The sequence below is a fragment of the Pteropus medius genome, unplaced genomic scaffold (assembly GCF_902729225.1).
Source record: "Pteropus medius unplaced genomic scaffold, Ma_sr-lr_union100, whole genome shotgun sequence".
In the NCBI taxonomy this organism is placed as follows: Eukaryota; Metazoa; Chordata; class Mammalia; order Chiroptera; family Pteropodidae; genus Pteropus; species Pteropus medius.
Window position 1 is genome coordinate 5,249,257 of NW_024356335.1, and position 20,168 is coordinate 5,269,424.

Here is a 20,168-nt window from a genome sequence, read left to right on the forward strand (position 1 = left end):
TTCAAAACAGATGAAAAACTAATCAACCCACTTACATTCTTGACTACAACGTGGACAACTGAATGGAAAAAAAAAAATTCCAAATCATAAAAAGACTCCTTCGTGAGCAAATATTATAAGCGGCCCTTTAAAAAACAGCCTTTGCTGCTTTGGGATGGTGCCATCATCAAAGACGCATGCTTTCCTGTTCAACATCACGTGCCGGCAGTTGAGGACCCCTTTGCCATCTGAAAAATCAGTAAGCTTTTGTTTATGTGGGTTGTAACCATCAATATTTACTCTACCAGAAATTAAAGACTGAGAGATTTGAAAAATATTAATTAATAAAAAAACAATGAACCCATTATATGCTAATGTAAGATATATATATATATATATATATATATATATATATTTCCCCCCCTAAAGAACTTACTTTCCTAAGCAAAACAAAAAAATAGTGACGCGAGAGTGGCACCATTTTGCATTTTTGCAAATCTCTTCCATGTCTGGCTCAATGGAAAACACCTGGATTCTCACACAGGTGCTTCTGCATCCGATCTGTTCTAATTCCTCCCTTTGGTTGATGTATCTGAAAATATATGACTTTACATAGATACGTAGTTAGAAAACAGGGGAGAATTTCAATAGCCTTTTTAAGAAATGGTGGATATTCTTAATGGATACCATCTCAAAACTTGACAAATAATGGTTTCTTCAAGGCTAGGTGCAGTGTGAAATCTGAGCCATAGCAATGCAAATTATTCATACTTGGTAACAATAAAATGTGCAAGTCTATCTTGCACTTCGAATGGTTTTTACTGGTGCGTGACTGTATAATGTATGCACTGGTCATTTAGAAAATAATAGTATACTAACATATGCAGATCTTCCAAGTGTTGACACATTTCATTATAACATATTTTAAAACCACATTTGTTTATATCACTGCCTAACTCATTTTAGTTGGTGAGTCTTACAATATTGGGAAGCTGTCAATCTCACAGTGGCAAATACAAATTTTCCAAACTTCCGATTTTCACTTAAACGCTAGAATTTTATCATTGGCAAGAAATATTGTCAGTTCTTTCCTTGAAGTGACAGGCTCACTATGTTCATTTTTGATAAAATGTCTGCCAAATGCTTAAGGGTTTGTCAACCTTTCTTTGAAGTGAAAAACAGTGCCCCAGTGAAAAAAGCAGCCAGTTCATCTCACAAGACAGTCACTTAAGTATTTTGGAAAGAACTAAAGTGCTTTAGGCAGACTTCCCATCTTGTCGCACATACTATTAAAAAGATGTAGATTCAAGAGTCGAGATTTAATAAAAGGAATAATCTTTACTGTTTCATCAAGGTCATTTTTAAATAAAGCTGATTTTTTTTTTTTCCTTTTGAACAGCTTACGGTAAAGAGCACAGTAACTTCCACCGGCACAGCTTGGAGACGCCACCCTGCTTCGTGTCAAGGCACCAGCAGCCTTACGTCCCACAGCTTTTGCACCATCAGTGCAAACGTCTACGCAGTGGAAAAGACAAGGTCTTAGGATCACCATGAAATAGTTTTGACCTTGTAGACTCCAGGAGAGGTTTCCTAGAACCTCCAGAGGTCCAGGGACCTCATTTCGAGAACCACCACTATGTGACACACACTCCAAAATTCCGGCTTGAAAGCTGCATATTGCCAAAGATTAAGAAAGTAGAGACTCTAGTCTCTGGCCATGCCACCCTGAATGAGCCCAATCTCGTCTGATCTCAGAAGCTAAGCAGGGTCGGGCCTGGTTAGTACTTGGATGGGAGACCACCTAGAAAGATCAGGTGCTGTAGGCGTAAAAAATAAGGGATTGTAAGCTAACAAGGTCCTTGCTTTTTTTTGTCCGATTGAGAGATCAACCAAAGGTTGCCCCTTACACAAAAAAAAAAGAAAAGAAAGTAGAATTCTTGACCTCACCAGAAAAATGCTGTTACAATTGTAAGTGCATACTAGATAAAGACTCAACAATTAACTGTAAAATTGCTGAGGACTGCAAATAGATGTTTACAAGTAGCTGGTTACATCCTGTTGGGACCTTCCAAGCTCTCCCTCCCCCTCCCCCCAAAGCCTCCTCTTGAGCTCTCATTGCCCCTTGAATTCAAACCAACCGAAGGTTTGTGCCAGGAGCTTTCAGCTATGAGAGGCCGATTGAGCCGAAAAGACGAATGAGAAAAATGTAATCGTATCGGTCGGTATACAACTGCTGCATTTCACAATATTTTCAGGTCTGGTTTGATGTACTATATTGTGATTAAGTTCCTTATACACTGAAGATTGAACCAGAATAATATGAACTATGGCATTTGCTTGGGTCATTATATCTTCAGCAGAGTCCCTGAAGAGTCACGAAGTTCAATACAAACAAATTTTGCCTTCGGTGCCCGCAGTATAAATCCATCGGTCACCTGTTAAGGCTGGTCTCTCTAGCTCAGTATAAAATGATTATTCTTTATTATTCAGGAAGTCTTCTGAAATCTGATTTTTTTAATTCAAATTATGCAAACAAGCTACACAGGAACTACAATCAGAAAAGCTTGTAAGTTACTTTGAGATAAGGAGACCCGAGTCAGCCACAAGGAAGTTTTTCTCCAAAGTGTAGGTCAACTTGGAACATGATACTTCCTGTAATTGAAAAGTGTATTAAGTTGACACTAATTCAAAAATCCCTGGACTAAGCCAATCTAGTAAGAAACTGAGTTGCTAAAGTTACTTTTATGTAAATGGCTCAGACTCAGAATAAGACTATCCTGGGGCCAACTGTCCTCCACAGCAAACCACTCCTGTCTGAGCAGGTTACTCACTCTCACTCCGTAACACAGCTTCTGGGGGTGCTGTCTCCATCGCTGTTTTGGGATCCTCTTATTTTGGACAAATCCACTTTCCTAAGGACTGGGGCTTTTGAGAAGCCGACCTTAAATGGCTCTATTTAAATAGAATCCCTTGGGATGACATTACTGGTATTAGCTTCCTCTTACCTTTGAGAGAAAACTGTCAGAAGGTATAGATTTACCCAGAGTAGATCTAACAAAACCTCCATTTAAAATGTTTTTAAAAAATCAATTTGGGTCTGGATATTAAAGTGGCTGTATGGACAGGAAAGAAAAAAAAAAGTTTTATAAAACCTCATAAACGAAACGGTGTCATCGCAAACACCACCTGTAAATCCCAGTTCTCAAATTTTTAACAAAGACGTCAGTTACTGTCCAAGGACAGATTAAGAATTTTTCTCATACGTTAAGTTGAAAGCAGAAATACCCACATATATATTTTCAACATAAAAGTGTCAAACCTTGAAGTGATGAAAAACCATTACCCTAAGTGACTTCATTGTCCACAGAAAGAATGAATCAAATGTGAAGGGAAGCTTTAGAGGGTTGATTTCGAGAGGCACAGATACCTTGTGGTAACAGCAGAAGTATATGCAGATTCTGTAAACTCATCTATTTCTCCACTGTTCCCACTATGGATTCTGTGAATTAGGGTCATGTGCTCCCTGGGTTGAAAATGCCTACCAACGCAAGAGCCTGTGACATATTGACAAAACAGGGGCTCAACATCGCAGCGTCATCGTTAGACAGTCAGGTTAATAAAATGGATGTTAACTAGAAAGAGAAACAGGCAAAAAAAAAAAAATGTTTTACGGCACTCAGAATCTCTTTCAAATTCAAGTCTACAACCTGCGTAAAAACGGGTAACGATTTGGGCGTATCTTCTGCAACCAGCCACGACCTATGTCTGTCTGTTTCTGTTGTGAAAACGAAAATACTAAGGAATGAGTCTATGTCTGTGGTTCTTTCCAGCAATTTCCTTCTAAACACAAGCGGTAAGAACGTAAACATATCCAAGATGAAAATACATGTGAGTTTTAAAAGACCCAAAACCTTAAGAAAAAAAATCCGACAGCACATGGATGAAGTTAGTGACATAAAGAATGTGGCCAGGCACATAGAATATGAGAAGCTGCATTTTCCCATTTTGATGACAATCGTTCTATTGTGCGAAAGGGCAGTAAGGAGGCCGACGCTGGACGTGCGACAGAGGACGCGGAGAGCAGGACAAGCAGGACTGACGTGCGCGCAGGAGGGCTGCCCTCCACCGAACGCCATGCCATGTGACGCTGCATCCTAAAATGAACAGAGACGGGGAGAAAGAAAACCTGTCGAAAAAGCACCAGAATTTTGCCTACGCCGGAGTCCGTGCGGAGATCTGGAGGGGCCGTTGCAAGGCCATGTTCAGCTGCTCGCGGTAGCTTCTGCCCTAGTTCAATGTTCTAAGACCACCTTCAGTCACTTTCGGTTCCCGTCTCTGTTCCTCTGGACACGGTAAAAGCAACAAACCAGCATCTGCGACTGTCCCAAATATGCGAGTCAAAGAGATCGTAAAGAATAAGATTTTCAAGGAAAAAAAACAAAAACATTTTAAAGAGCACTTACTTTTTTTAAAAAAAAAAAAAGGCCCACTAATTTTTCACACGGTCTTAAAGATTACTGCTTCAGCTAGGCACTGTCATACATCTTAAGCAGAAGAGGAAAAGTATGAAGAATGACGAGGCCATAAGAACGAGGTTGGTTGGAAAGCTGGGTCTAATCTGTTAATTGTGGTGGGGATGGATCAACACTAATAAAAGAGAGAAACTAGGTACAGAAGTAAAATCTGGTTCTTTCCAAGGAAAAACGCTCTATCTCACCGTGACAGAACTCAAGAGGGGCTAAGCCAAGTTGTGACTGCAAGATGAAGATCTTTAAAACGCAAACGTTCAGCGTCCTCAGTGTCTGGCTTCGACCTGGAAATGGAATCTTCTCGTTCGCTTCCAGGTTTCTCTGCATCAGCTTGGACAACGAAGGGCTGTCTCAATATGAACTGGTCTCTTCCCTGAGCTGGCACCGTCAGCAGGTACAAGAGTTCCTCACCTTCCCCTCCTCCAGCTGTCCCACATTCCTGTAAACCCTGGAGAACTAACTTCACCTCTCAAACATCCCACCCTGTTCTCTGTGGGTGCTTCCCTCCCCCAGGAAACAAGTTCAAGACCAACCCAAGGGCAGAAGGGAGAAAGGAGGAAACCACACTCTAAATACCAGGAGGAACTTTAAAGGCAGTGCAAAGACTAAGGAAGAGCAAAATGTAGAAGCTAAATTGTTAAATGAAATGAAAAAGCCAGATTTGTAAAGTCTTATGTCTAAACTCTAAGTATTTCCAAGCATGTGTGTGCGTAGGGTGGGGGAGGGGGGGAATATTACAAAAATATCATAGGGAAAATAATTTTTAAGCCCTGCCCTCCTGAAACAGTTAATACTAATGAAAAAGCTTTTCAAACACTTAGCAATGGATTCATTTACAATTTTAAGAAAGTTAAGCAAACACACAGGTGTTGTCCCTTTTTAAGACAAGGGGTCTCAACTCTCAACCCCACTGCCACAGGTGGGCATCTGACCCAAAGGACCCACATGAGAGATGAGTCCGGACCAATAAGAAACTCTCTGGGAACAGGTGCCGGAGCTAAGAAGTGAAAATCGTCCCTTCACACTCCAGGTTCAAGGGGTAGTAAGTTAGAGAAAACGCACCAGCCTGCAGAGATGAAGAATAAAGCGGAGATGAAAGACATTACAATGGGCATTCGAAATGGCTGTACCTGCGAGCTTTCTTTGTGAGTCCGGCCTGTTCTTCCAATCCCTGGTTTTGTAAGATTATCCCTTGGGACAGAACCTCCTGGCTAAGAATCCAGCCACAACCCTCCACCACCCTGCTATTACAGGATCGCTTTTCCCGTCTCCCTGCAGCTAGGACATGGGCATTTGGCATCACCCTGGCTAACCAGATGCATGGGATATCTAAGGGTGGCTCCTGAAAACAGTTATCCTCCTCGTCTTTACTTGACATGGTGATGGCTGCCTGTGACTCTCAGAATGGCGGAAACACACGAAAAAAAAAACTGCCTGGCTCTGGAATGAAATTACTGAACTCAACAGCAATCCTGGAACCTCTCTGCCTCTGGACGCCTCAAAAGACCTGTGTCCTCTTCATCTAAGACACTTCCCTTTGGGTCTTTTGTCACTTTCGGTCTAACTCATACGTCCCACCTCTCTCCAATGAGTTGCAGTCATGCAATCATTTCTTACTGAGCGCTGCCCATGAGCCAAGCTCTGCGTGAGGCTCTGATGTTACAGTAGAGAACAGTAGAGTTCTAATGGGGGTTCAAATAAAAGGGCGGTGGGAGCATAGACATATGGCACCAATTTCGATGTGGAGCTCGGGAAAGCCTCTCAGAGGGTGGGAGGTTCAAGCTGAAACAAGAAAGGTCACTAACGGTCAGTGGGCAAATCAGAGAGAGAAGGTGGGGGGCGGGGGGCAGTCCAGGCAGAAGGAAGAGCCAGTGCAGGGGCTCAAGGAAGGAAAAAACACAGCAGGTGAAAGGAAATGAAAGAAACCCCTTGAACCTGGAGTGTGAAGGGAAAGAGAAAGATGGGGAGACGGGCAGAGGCCCAATGAGTCGGGGGGCCTTGGAGACCATAGCAGGATTTCATAAGACTGGTGATTTCAGAGCTGGTGGTGTCTGCCACCTAAAACAATCCCTCTTTTTCTCTGAGACTTCTTTGGGGCTCCTTTGTTTGTGCAATGAGTGTAAGCTATGGACTTGGAGCCTGGACACCTGGGTTCAAAATCGGAATCTAATAGTTATAAGACATGTTACTTTGGGCTAGATTCGGTTTCCTCATCTGTAAAATGTAGTCTCCCCCTACCTGATACAGGTTCTTTAACTAATCAAGCAACACAGAGAAAAGAAAAGCAGACAGCATAATGTATATAAAAATAAAAACGTACAGTTTGTTATTTGCCCTGTTAATATTGTGAAATGTAATTTATTTCAGTTCTACATTCCAAAAACAGTTGATGTCTTGGAACTGACGTTCTCAGAAAAGGAATTAAAACGAGAGACTAGCCTTTACGGGAAGGAATATTCGGATACAGAGATTGACTATTCAAATAAATTCAGATAAATGGTAGAAGAGCCATTATGACCATCTCAATGCAGATCCACAGTCCCTAATTTGCATATCCCAAATCAAAAATTCCTAAAAATCTATTGTAAATAGACTCAGGTGAGGTGACAACCTCACTCGATTCCTAAAAACCTATTATAAATAGACTCAGGTGAGGTGACAACCTCACCCGATTCTATAATCTCTATTTAATAAAATAGGTAAGACCATCGTGGAGAAGATGGTAAAACTTGATTAAAAAACACTGAAAGAAATCAGAGTAAAATTGATTAAAAAACACTGAGGGAAATCAGAGTAAAATTGAGAGATATAAGCCATGTTTGTGGGTTGGAAGGCTACATACTGTTAAGTACAGTGTATCAGTTCTCCTCCAAATTATCGATGGAGTCGAAGCAGTTCCAATTAAAATACCAGCAGGTTTTTTTGGAAGACATAATTCAAAGATTTAAATAGAGTGGCAATCAATAGCGAAAATACTCTTGAAGAAGAGGAAGGCAGGGGTACTAGCCACACTGGACACCGACTCGTGATAAAGTTAACTAAGAGGTTGTGTAGCATTAGCCAGGGACAGAAAAATAAATAAATGCAAAGAGCAGAAAGGCCAGGAACAGGCTCTGAAAAAAACAGACTCTTGGTCTAGAAATGAGCCAGCCGTGTAGAAAATACATCGACTCTTACGGTAAGGATGTGAGGCCTGGAGGCAGGTGGACTGGCTCTTTGACATACTAGCTGTGTCACATGGAACAAGTTTCTTAACCTGTGTTTTTGTTTCTCATCCAAGAGATGGAGATAAAAGCAGGATCTATTTGTAGGGTTACTGTAAGGATTCGATAGGTTATCTTATGCTTAGAATACTGCTTGGCATCTAGTAAACTCTTGGTAAGTGCTAATTCGATGAGGACCATCACGATCATCGCCATCACAGGCCAATGGGTGAAGAACACACAGGACGTGCTGAGATTATTGTATGTCACTGGATAAAATGAAATCAAACCTCTATTTCTTACACTACACATAAACTAATTCGAAGAACGTTAAAGACCTAAATGTAAAAAGCAAGACTACAAAACCATCAGGAGACAATATAGCAGAATATCGTTCTGCTCTTGAGATAGGAAAGAATTTTTAAAGACACAAAACGGCATGCACCATAAAGAAAAAAAGTGATAGACTTGACTATATAAAAACTCTGCTTATGAAAAGATACCATAAAGCAAGTAAAATGATAAAGGATAAATTGGGAGAAGGTATTGGTAACACATATGATCAACAAAGGATTAGTATCTAGAAAAGAGAAAGAAGTCTTTTAAATCAATGTTCTCTTTCTTTGTTTTTACTAGAGGTATACAATAACATCATATTACTTTCAGGTGTACAACATAATACAATATTTGTATATATTACAAAATGATCACAATATGTCTAATTAACATCCATCACCATACATAGTTACACACAGAAAAAATTTTTTTCTTGTGATGAGGACTAAATCAATTTTTTTTAAGGCAGCGAAAAAATCCTAACAGGAATAGGGGCAAAAATAATAAGAATTTAAACATGAAATTATATTTAGCCTTATTAGGAATCGGGGAAGTGTATAGTAAAACTACAATGAGATACCATCTCACACCCACCCGCCTGGTAAATTTAAGGTGGGACAACAGCAGATAGTAGCAAGCATGTGTTGAGATGGAATCATTCATACACAGCTGGGGCCATGAATGAGGACACGCGTTGGTTTTGCCCAGTAGTGGTGAGCTGTGTCCCTGAGCAACCCAGCAATTCTTCCACTCAATACACATCTTAAGGTCATGGGCGCAGACAGTAAACTCCTGCTCATGCGCACAAAAGGACGTGCACAGGAATGTCCACTGCCGCGAAATACCGGAAACAACCCAACTGCCCATCTGATTCCATTTACATAGTCCAGAATCAGGCAAAAAGGAACAATAGTTTATTTACTGATATCTTCATAAGTGATGGAAAACTACAAAGAAACACCGAAAAATATTTCTTTTATACAAAATTCTGGATAATACTCAATTAGGGTGGGGGAGTTGCGGGGGTCGTGATCAGAAAGGGGCCATCGGGAGCGTCTAGAGCAAAGGAATGTTCTGTTTCTTTCCCTGGGTGGAAGGTAGATGGGTGTTCCTTTTACTAATGCTTTTTGTACACATCAGACTATATAGAGACAATTTTAAATATGCTTTTGTAATATCCCATAATTAGTATTTGTTAGTTTACATTTGGGTTCATGGAAAAACCTTCAGTCTAAGAGAAACTAAAGGGTGCTTGAGCCAACTGGAGGTCAAAAATGAAGATAAAACATTTTATGAAATAAAAGATGTCAATATAAAAATCTATGACATAAATATTTGAACTATTACTTTTTCCTTGATTGATGTCCTTCCTGTTTTGTTCCCATTAAAAATAAAAAACGTTCCTCAATATGGAACAAGTATGAATTGATTATTGATTGCAAAAAAGACTTCACACTTGGGGAAGAAAAAACTTTAAAAAACTCCAGGACTATTATTGTCTAATAGCTGAAAGTATTTTTCACATATTATCGCAGGACTATAATAGATAATTTCACCCCCGGATAAAATGTTTACGAAGGTTAAGAAAACACAAAATATTACACTAAGCAACATATGTTGCGTTTTTACTCAAAGCCTAAATGACATGCATCCATTCATTCAACCGTCGGTATTTTAGTGAGCACCTACTATGTGCCAAACACGATGCTAGGAACTGAGGACACAGCAGTGGACAGGGGACATCGATTCTCTAGTCTCATGGAGCTTACATATTAGATCTTTACTATACAAAAATAAAAAGAAATTTCAGAAAGATTAGTTTACAGTCCCATGAAAACGACTAGGTTTCTGAATAGGGGGATCCTGAAGCCCATCGATATCTACTAGGAGGGGTGACAGTAAAAATATTTAATGACCAATTATCAACAGACTCTGTGTCCAGTCAGAACAGCACAGCTGTGCTGAAGCAGCCTGGCTGAAATCCGGCCTTGCCTGCTGAATATTATCACGAAAGACAAGAAAAAAAAGAAAGGGAGGGGAGGGGTGGGAAGGACAGGAAAGGAGGAAGGAGGGAAAGAAACAAAGAAACAAAGAAAGAAACAAAGAAAATATGAAGAAGAAAGTTTTGCTTATTTGCTAAGCAAACTGCTGTCTCATGCATTTCTTTGATTATTTGTGAAATTACCCTTTTTATACATGTTTATTCATTACCTTTGGAATTTCTTCTCATCATTATCCTCTTTTTAACATATATTCATTTGTCTATTATAAACTTTGTACTTTTCTTACAGTTTTGCATAAGCTGCTCGTATATTAAGGTTTAGCTGTCACATTTGGTATAAGCATTTTGCCTAGTTCGATTTAAAATTCTACACGCATATTTTGACATGCAGATATGTAATGTCTGGTTATCTCAGTGGGCTAGAACTATGAAGGTTTTTCACACTATTTTACAGTTTACATTTCTGCATGCTCCGAATTTTCTTCAGAAAGCATTGTTTATGATTATCAATATGGTGTAATACTAATTTAATTTATGAGTTATTATTTTAAAGATACCTAAGAAAATATCTATTCTGCAAGTAACATATCTTCACCTTATTGTGTTAGCATTTCCTTCTAGGCAGTAATTCATCATACGATTGCATAAATATTGCCATTTCATTCAAGTTTAATGGTTTTACTAAAAGTAAAGACATCTCCACTGACATGTAATGTTACACAGAAGTCCAGGATTCGTTTTCAACCATCTTTTCCCCTGAATTTCTAAATCTACTGCCAAGTACCGCTACCTTGATACTAATCTCTTTACCAAAGCTGCCCTGGACACTCTTACTTTTCCTAATACTAGTTATCTCTTTGGCTCAGCCTGGCCTCGTCTGTGTCTGACTCACGACATGCTGCACTATCGGCCAAGACGAAAATGGCACATACCACCTGGGTGCCTTTCGTGCCCTTCGATAAAGAGTTGCTGAATGAATGAGTCAATGGAAGTTGCTACACCTTCCCTGTAATTCTACAGCTATTTAATCCCTTCTGGCCCATGATCGGAGTTCAGTGCATATACAGAGTTTCTTATCCTGGATTTCAGGACGACGTGTGCCAGCCTCTCTGCAACGCGCTGGGCTGCAACTGTGTACGGAAAGGTACCCCGCTCTCATGGAGCTATTGACAATGTTGTATATGAAGAACATGCAATAACATAAGATTTTACATATGGGAGATGATCATTTTTTTAACCTCCAGTCATACCATTAGAAAGCCTCAAGTCCCTGAGATCGGGTGCAAAAAAAAAAAAAAGAAAAAAAGCTAAAGAAAAATTCTAGTACATGACTGCCTTCCCTAAGCTGTCGCCAAAGAATGTGAGACGGCTGAGTGTTTAGACACCTCTAATCCCAGCACAAGTGTTTTCTTTTCATTAATTATACACGGGTAGTCAGTTCGTCAGTTCTCCTAGTAACAAGAAGCTATCCGAGTTTTAAAAATAAACATGAATAGATATTTCCCAAAAAACCTACCATGTTTGGCTCTATTTTTGAGTGTCGTAATTATTTCCAGCTTCATCTGATTTCAATGTTTTGAGCACCTGTTTCTGTGTTACAAATTTCTCGTGGGTGAATGCCGATATACCCAACACACTAATATCGTGCTTTAAAAACCAGCCGAGTCTACGGCCATGCCACCCTGAACACACCCGATCTCGTCTGATCTCAGAAGCTAAGCAGCGTCAGGCCTGGTTAGTACCTGGATGGGAGACCACCTAGGAAGAAGACCAGGTGCTGTAGGCCTAAAAAATAAAAAATAAGTAAAAATAAATGATAAAAACAAGCCGAATGTGTAAACTATAATAAACACAGCACTGCCGGTCATGCTAAGTATTTTAAGGCAGAGCAGGGGAGGTGTGTAAATTCTGCAACACGAGGCACTAGTCTGGGCACTTCGCCTGACTGGCCGTGTAAAGTCACTTCTGTGTTACTTCATGTATAAGTGAAAATAATAATAGCACCTCACTTAAGGCTACTGAGTTGTACACTTAAAAATGGCTAAAATGGCCAATTTTATAGTATGTCTATTTGACCATAATAAAAAAAGTTTATAGAAAAAGAAGAAGAATATTAGAAGTCAGAAAAATCATACTAGACCAGACTATTTAGGGCCAGGCTGGCTATTGAAAAGAATTTCAGAGTGATTTGGGAAGCCATTGAAATACTCCGAGAACAGTGAAATTGTACGGATATTGTTTACTGACTCTCAATATCCCTTTCACCCTAGGCTTGGAAGCCTTTTGAAAAACGACATTTCTCAGATGCTCCTGTAACTTTGGGATCTGTTTTATGAGCGAGACGGACTCTCGTGAGATCTGGAACGCAAAAATGAAGCAGCGAGAAAAAATAGTACCAACCTACTAGAGCCGCTGGGACATAAAATGAGTTAATAGAGTGCAAAGTACTTAAAACTGCTACGTGCAAGAAGCTAAGTAATAGCTACTGACAAATTAAACATCGTAGCAATAGCATCGCACGGGTCAAATGGTTAACATCCGCACCCTAAAAGACTAGGTAGGTAAAACCGTCTTCCACACTAAGTTCCATTCCCGCTTTCTGCACATCCGTTAGTCGTGGTGTGAGCTGGGAAGGAAGCCCACACCGCTGGTGGTTACCACCAGGGCAAAAAGCCTAGTGTTCCAGGGACTTGGGACAGGCCACAGGAAACCCTTATCCATCAGGAAGTGTCCAGACTTCAGGGGTTCTTCAAAGCATTATGCAAAGGCAAGGGTGTTATTGGATTGAGAGCTGCTGACAATCAAGATAAACCACATAGTCAAGGTAACTGCCCAGTATTTTTTTGGCAGGACTGTTAATTTTTTCTTTCTTTCTTTCTTTCTTTTTTTTATTTTTTTAGGCGAGGCAACCCTTGGGTGACCTCACAGATTGCAAGGAACTTATCAGCTTACAATCCCTTATTTTTTATTTTTTATGCCTTCAGCACCTGGTCTTCCCAGGGGGTCTCCCATCCAAGTACTAACCAAGCCCGACTCTGCTTAGCTTCCGAGGAGGTGTTACCGTTTTAACACCAACATCTCTTATTTTGTTATCAATGTAAATAGAGATTGTTTTCTCCTTCACCCCCTTTTTTTTTTCAATCCCAAATACAGATTTGGTAAGATTCGTTTGAAACAGACCTCATCTATCCTGAGCCCTCCATCTCTTGAGTATTCAGGTCACGGATAATCACAATAGTGGCTCCCATGGCTAGCGACAGGCACTTTTTTCACTTAATCCTCACAACTATCCTATGCGGCCAACACTGCTAATATCACCTTACTTGACATGGGTAGAATGAGGCACAGAAAGGTCAAGAGACTTGCCCAAAGTCCATAGGGCTCATTTTGCGTTATCTGTATGTCGTACACTCTCTAGGGTTCGCCAAATGGATCATGTCACGTCTCTCCCACGACAGCGTCACACAGAATCATTTCACTGCCCTGAGAATCCTCTGTGCTCCGACTACGCACGCCCGCTTCCCTCCTCACCCCTGACCACCACTGTCCGCACGTTTGCCTTTTCCAGAATGTCATATAGTTGGAATCAGACGATACGCATTTAAAGTCCCCCCTTGTCTTTTTGTGACTTGACGGCTCATTTCTTTTATTGCTGAATACTATTCCACTGTCTGGAAGGACCACAGTTTCTGCATCCAATCACCTACCGAAGGGCATCTTGCTTGTTTCTGAGTTTTGGCAATTATGCATAAAGTTGCTATGGACATCCGTATGCAGGCCTACACTGATACTTTACCTTCAAAAATAGATTTTAAAAAAACTCCTGGGCTGGTTCTCTTTATTTAAAAAAGCAACATTGACAACCAAACAATTACAGCGCTATTCGAAAAAGCACACTGACCTCACAGAAAAGCCCGGATTTCCTCGAATAAAGAAAACGTTCTCTTGGATGGTACTCTCAGCACCGTCAAGCATTTATAAGAAATGCTAATGAGTAAAAAGGACATGGAGACTTTAAGAATTATGAATAATTTAATGTGTGGTCAATTGCAGGCATGCTGTGTAATTTTTTTTTCCAGGCAGTATTTGTAAAGACAGCATAAACCAGCAAGACGATAGTCACCCGTCCAGGGAAGCCCGCTGGAATCCTCACCCTTTCTCTGGCATCCCAACACGTGGGCTCATACCATGTATGTGTCTTTCCTGTGTAGCATTGATCAGAGTGTAAACCCACATTTGTCTGTGTAGTGATTGGATTAGAAGCTCTTTGAGAGCAGACACTCTATGTTTGTCCTCACCCCTGTAATTCCCAGGACAGAACGAATATCTTGTTCAAAGTACTGTCTTAATAATACCTGAAGAACCAGTGTTAGCGAGGAATTTCTTAAACTTGAAAACATATTTCTATTTTGGAGAAAATTCAAATGACATCGTATACATGGCCAATTAAAAATTATTGCAGAAAGACGAGAGAAAAGAATTGCTAAGGTCCACTGCGATTTTCTCTCTGGATTATAGCATATAGAGAATACCTGGATTATTTTCAACACAGCCATACAGTTACTTATTTACTAAAAAGTTAGAATATATGGTTAAATAAGATATCACACACACACACACCCATAGAATATTATTCAGCCGTGAGAAAGAAAGAAATCCCACCATTTGTGGCAACATGGATGGACCCTGAGGGCATTATGCTACGTGAAATGAGTCAGACAGAGAAAGACAAATACTGTGTGACCTCACTTCTCTGTGGAATTTGAAATAAAGCCAAGCTCAGAGAAATAGAGAGTAGAATGGTGGTTACCAGGGACCTGGAGGTAGGGGGTGGGGGATAGGATGGGGAGACGGTGGTCAAAGATACTTCCAGTTAGAAGACGAAGAAGTTCTAGGAATCCAATGTATAGCATGGTGATTATAGTTAATAATATATTATATGCTTGAAAGTTGCCAAGAGAGATCTTAAATGTTCTTGAACACAGAAAGGAAATGGTAATTACATGACATGATGAAGGGGTTAGCTAGCACTACCGGTGGCGAGGATTTTTCCATATATAAGTGTATCAAATTAACACGTTGTATACCTTAAACTTGTACAATGTTACATGTCAATTTTATCTCAAAGCTGTGGGAGGCAGTGGGGATAAAATGTAGCTAAACTGTACTAGAGTTTCGACAAACCCTGAAAATTCTGCCTCTGAAAATGTGAAGAGAGGACTTAATTTCACACAAAAATCATCTTTTACTAGCTAGAAATAAATAGTAAAATAATACATCAAAAAGAACAATCCAATTGTTATATTTTTTTCCCTAGACAAAAGCCAACATAAATCAGCCAAATTGATTTTTTTGGATTAGACTGACGACCAGATTGCATTGGTTTCATAAAAAGCCTTTGTGGATTCAACAGGGATTTCGGATGAAAGATACAGCCACGGAGCGATTTAAGAAAATATTTCAGAATTTCAATTTTGTAATTTGCTCTGATGTTTACAAAAATCAGTGAGCAAAGATCCAAAACAGATTATCACGACTGCTCCATCTGGAGTCCAAATCTGCCACACAAATTCAAATTTGGCAATAATTAACCGGAAAGAAATAAACGATGCCACCCCAGCTTGTTTTGTTGTGTTTGTTTTTCAAGTGGTCCAATGCACAAAATGTTGATTTTATCGAATATAAACACCCTGGACTATTTTCACAGGACTCCCTGAGATTAATGACAAAACAAAAAAGCCTACATAACTTGAAAGTAACCACTGCTGTAAGTCTCCTTTATAGCTTGTTCTGCCTTCTATGTTTTAATCGCATTTCTCAATGAACGCTAAGAGGGAAATTCGCATCAGCCGTCAAAACCCTGGCATAGACGACACCAGTGACTCTACCTAGAGGACAACGTGACGTTCGTTCATTTTCACATCAGCAACATGCATCCACACTGACTCTCTCATTTCATCAGCTTCTTTTAGAATTTCTCTCTGACTTTTCTTGTGTTACGTCTTGGTTTCTTCCTTTTTTTGTTTACTAAGTGTTGTCTATTTGAGACCCATGGCACAACGATGACTTCTAAACTACTGTTCTGTAACATTTAAACCACCTCGCATCAACATAAAATCAACAGGTACTCAGAATTTAGTAACACCACCAAAAGTTACCCATGGGAACAGAGAATTTGATGTGCTTTTGCCAGCTCAGCAGAGATACAGTCCAGTTCGATCGAACCTTATGTTTCTTGTCCTCTGCTCTGAATGCTGCAACAGATTCCGGGGAGGCTGGCACTCCAGAACTTTGAAAAGCTGCCATCTTCACAACTGGCACAAGATTTCAGCCCTCCGTCCCCAATGCAGGAGCAACGGAGAATATAAAATGCTGCGGGCGCCTGCAGATCTTGGGTGTCGGTGCACAGCCATATTTAGTCCTAACATCTTCCATTAATGAGATCATTAAAATCACTATTAAACAGATACTCATAGATTTCCATCTCTGTTTAAAGACAGACTTCTCCAAAACAGTGTCAAATTGCTGACCATTTTTTTCAAAGCACTTCTGAGATACGATAACATAAAACTGGTCATTCAGAACAGACGGGCTTTTTAGGTAATGAAAAATTATGACGGCAACTTCTAGAAATCTCACACCTATTAAACTTAAGAACAGCTGTCAAGTCTTTTCATATTTCATTCCCCCCGGCACCCAGCTCAGTGCCTTGCACAATACATGTTTGTGGAAGTACTAACGCAAATAGTGTTTATAGTCAGGCTAACTACAGTGGCTTTAAAAAAGAACCAGATAGTTATTTTCAGGCGCACGCTATAATTACAGTTAAAGGTGTAAAAAAGTCAACTTTGACCAGTCACAGAAGAGAACTCCACTGTCTTCTACTTCAGCTCCTGTCTCCCACGTGCTTGGAGAAAACAATTAGCCAACTTGACCGAAAGTCGCTACATACTGGTTTTAGGAGCTAGCATACCGATGGACTTGCCAGAAAATTAATTTACAAAGAGAACGATTCCCAATGAATCCTTTGAGTCTGGTTCAACGTCACAGGTGTACTTTTAAATAGCGCCTAGTAAACCCGCATACCTGTTTGGCAATAAGAGTATTTAAACGACCGTGAAGGAAACTTCAAACGTGACATGACAACCCTTTAATTACTTGGGAGACATTGTATAAAACCCTTCTGAAGAGTGAACAATCAATTATTTCATACAGCATTTACCACGGCTTTTAAATTTCCAGAGACCAGGGAGCTTCCCAGATTAGCCCTTGGCCATCCTAGCGATACCTAGGACGCCCAGCATCGATCTGTTTAACTTTTTTCTTTTAAATTGAGGTGACATTCACATAACATCAAACTGACCACTTTAAAGAGAATAACTCAGTGGCATTTAGTACATTCACGATGTTGTACAATCACCCCGTCTATCTAGTCCCAAAATACTTTCATCACCCTAAAGTAAAAACCTACCCCCGCTAAACAGGTCGTCCCTAACCCACCCTCCCCCAGACCCTGGCAAACACACCAACCGGTGTCCGCCTCCATGGATTTTGCTCTTTCTGGATATTTTACGTAAACGGAACCACATAACATGGGACCTTTTGGGTCTGGCTTTTCGTCACTAGGCTTAATGTTTCTGAGGTTCATCCCAGCTGCAGCGTGTGTCAGTACTTCATTCTTTTTTATAGCTGAATAATATTCCATCGTGTGGGGTGGACCACGTTTTGTCCATCTATTCATCTGGCAACGGACGTGTGGGTCGTTTCCACCTTCGGGCCATTGTGACTAGTGCTGCTGTGAACATTCCCACGGAAATATCGATTTGAACACCTCCTTCAGTTCTTTCGAGTGTATACTCAGGAGTGGAATTACTGAATCATATGGCAATTCTATGCTTAATTTTTTGAGACACTGCCAAACGGTCTTCTGCAACGGCCGGACCATTTTACATTTCCACCAGCAAATACAAGGGTTCCACTTGTTATTTTCCACTTTTTTTTTATTATAGTCAACCTAGTGGGTGTGAAGCAGTACCTTACTGTGGTTTTGACTTGCATTTCCCAAATGACTAATGATATTCAGCATCTTTTCTTGTGTTTCTTGGCCGTTTGTGGAAAACCAATCTCTCTTTATTCCTCACTTCCACAATAAAAAAAAAATAATAATAATTTTAATCTTCACTATCATTTTCTTTAAAACCGACTCCTCTCTTCACCTTTGAAATCTATGTTCGGAAGTCCCCGAAATTAGATTAAGAGCCTGAATTGGTGTGCTGTCAGAGGGCAAACGTCAAGGCTGGTTCCAGTTTGGTGACTGTCTGGTTTATTGAGCACCTACTATGTGCGAGGTACTATTCTAGGTGCTGGCAAGACAGCATTGAACAAACAAAAAAACCTTGTTCTCATGGAGTTTACTTCCCACAGAAAGTTTAATAGATAATATTTTTCATCTATTAACCTGAAAAATGGACATAGTAAAAATGGGTAACTTGTAGTTTTCACAGAAATACTTTAAAATAAAAAACCCGTAAATAGGCATCGTAGGGCTCTCGTGTACAGATATTAAATAACATCGAAAAACGATTTTACTTTTACTGTTAAAAGTCTCACTTAATATACTAATCGGGCATATTTTACCCAATTACAACTAGGAAATGCAGAAGTTTACTATGCGTTTACAAAGCTTTGAGTCCAAAAGTACAAAACAACACACTGTGTTTGAACATCTTCAAGAATAAAAACGTCAAATAGTAGCGCTCATTTTCATACCAAGAATAAACTCAATTTGTAGAAATATAGCTGCTATTGTAGATCCAGTTACATGGGATAGTTATAAACCATTGTTTGTAAAAGAAACATTTTATCTAAATCTGATTGTTGCCTAACAAAACATTCTTGGAGATTGTTTCCTAAGTTGGAAACAAAACATTCTTGGAGATTGTTTCCTACTCTTTCCTAAGTTATTCCTATACCAGTACCTTAGATAAAGTCATTTGGCCTTAGATGTTTAACATACTTATTTATTTAAGCACATTCATATCCTGCATCACCACCTGACAGAAAACGAGTAGAGGACATAAATAGTTTACAGAAAAGAAAACGGTTCTTAACTTTTGAAAGGACAAATGAAAATTAAAACTACGCTGAAATGCCACTTTTCACCTGACTGGCCGACGGCAAAACGTTTGACTACACACCGCTGGAGAGAATGCAGCACCACAAGACAAACTCAGATATGCGGCTGGTGACGGCATGGCTGTGAGACCTGCTTTACGGGGTGGTTTGGCCATCGCTGTCCAGGCTCTCGGTATTGATCCTCCAACTACACTGACACATGCGTAAAATAATATATATGAGACTATTTGTCTGCACATTTTTAATGGGCAAATATATTGAAACCAATCTAAATGACTATAACAAATTTCGATATACCTGCAAAATAGAATTTTATGTAACTATTAAGAATTAATAGGTTAAGAATGAGGATGCTAACGGGAAAAAAACCCAAGATATTATAAGTGATCAAAGTAAGGTACCAAAAAGTGTGACTATAACGCTAATATTTGTATGGGGGTGGGGGGCATTTATGTATAAATGCTTGATAGCTCTCTGGAAGAATCCACAAGAAACCAGTAACCATGCTCGCCTCCAGGGAGAAAAACGAGGGGTGGCTGGGCGCACGTGTAGCCAATTCAAAAATACATAAACGAATAAGAAATAAATCGTGCTTTGAAATCATGACTTACCCCCAGTTTGGCTTCGTTAACAGAGTTCTCTTCCGTCACGGCTGGACTCTGCGTTCGTTTACGTGTGTAACTGCACGAAGGAGATGACGGAACGATACGTACACACCAGTAAGGCTGACAGGAGGAGGGGAAGGGTCACAAAGCCACCTGGGGCAAGAGCATTCCTGCAGGATGAGGCTCAGGTGCATGAAGGATGAGACGGGCAACACGGCTGGGAGAGAGTACAGACCAGCGAGATAAAGCGTCGTCTAAATTTAGCCTTTACTCGGACATGACAAGTCCTCAGGTCTGAGCCTCGCCCACTGCGTATGAGGTAACCCAGGTTCCTACGTGTTCTGACGCATGGCACCCCTTGGAGCTACCTCCAAGATCC

General features: G+C 40.2%; 1 protein-coding gene and 2 pseudogenes across 4 annotated transcripts in view; 2 read left to right on the forward strand and 1 right to left on the reverse strand.

Moving 5' to 3' along the window:
• Positions 1–20,168, reverse strand: part of FNBP1 (formin binding protein 1) — a 113,974-nt gene that overhangs the window by 79,002 nt on the left and 14,804 nt on the right. The gene's annotated exons all lie outside the window — the stretch shown is intronic.
• LOC120601845 (uncharacterized) lies at positions 1,687–1,805 on the forward strand (annotated as a pseudogene).
• On the forward strand, positions 11,714–11,835 carry LOC120601824 (uncharacterized; annotated as a pseudogene).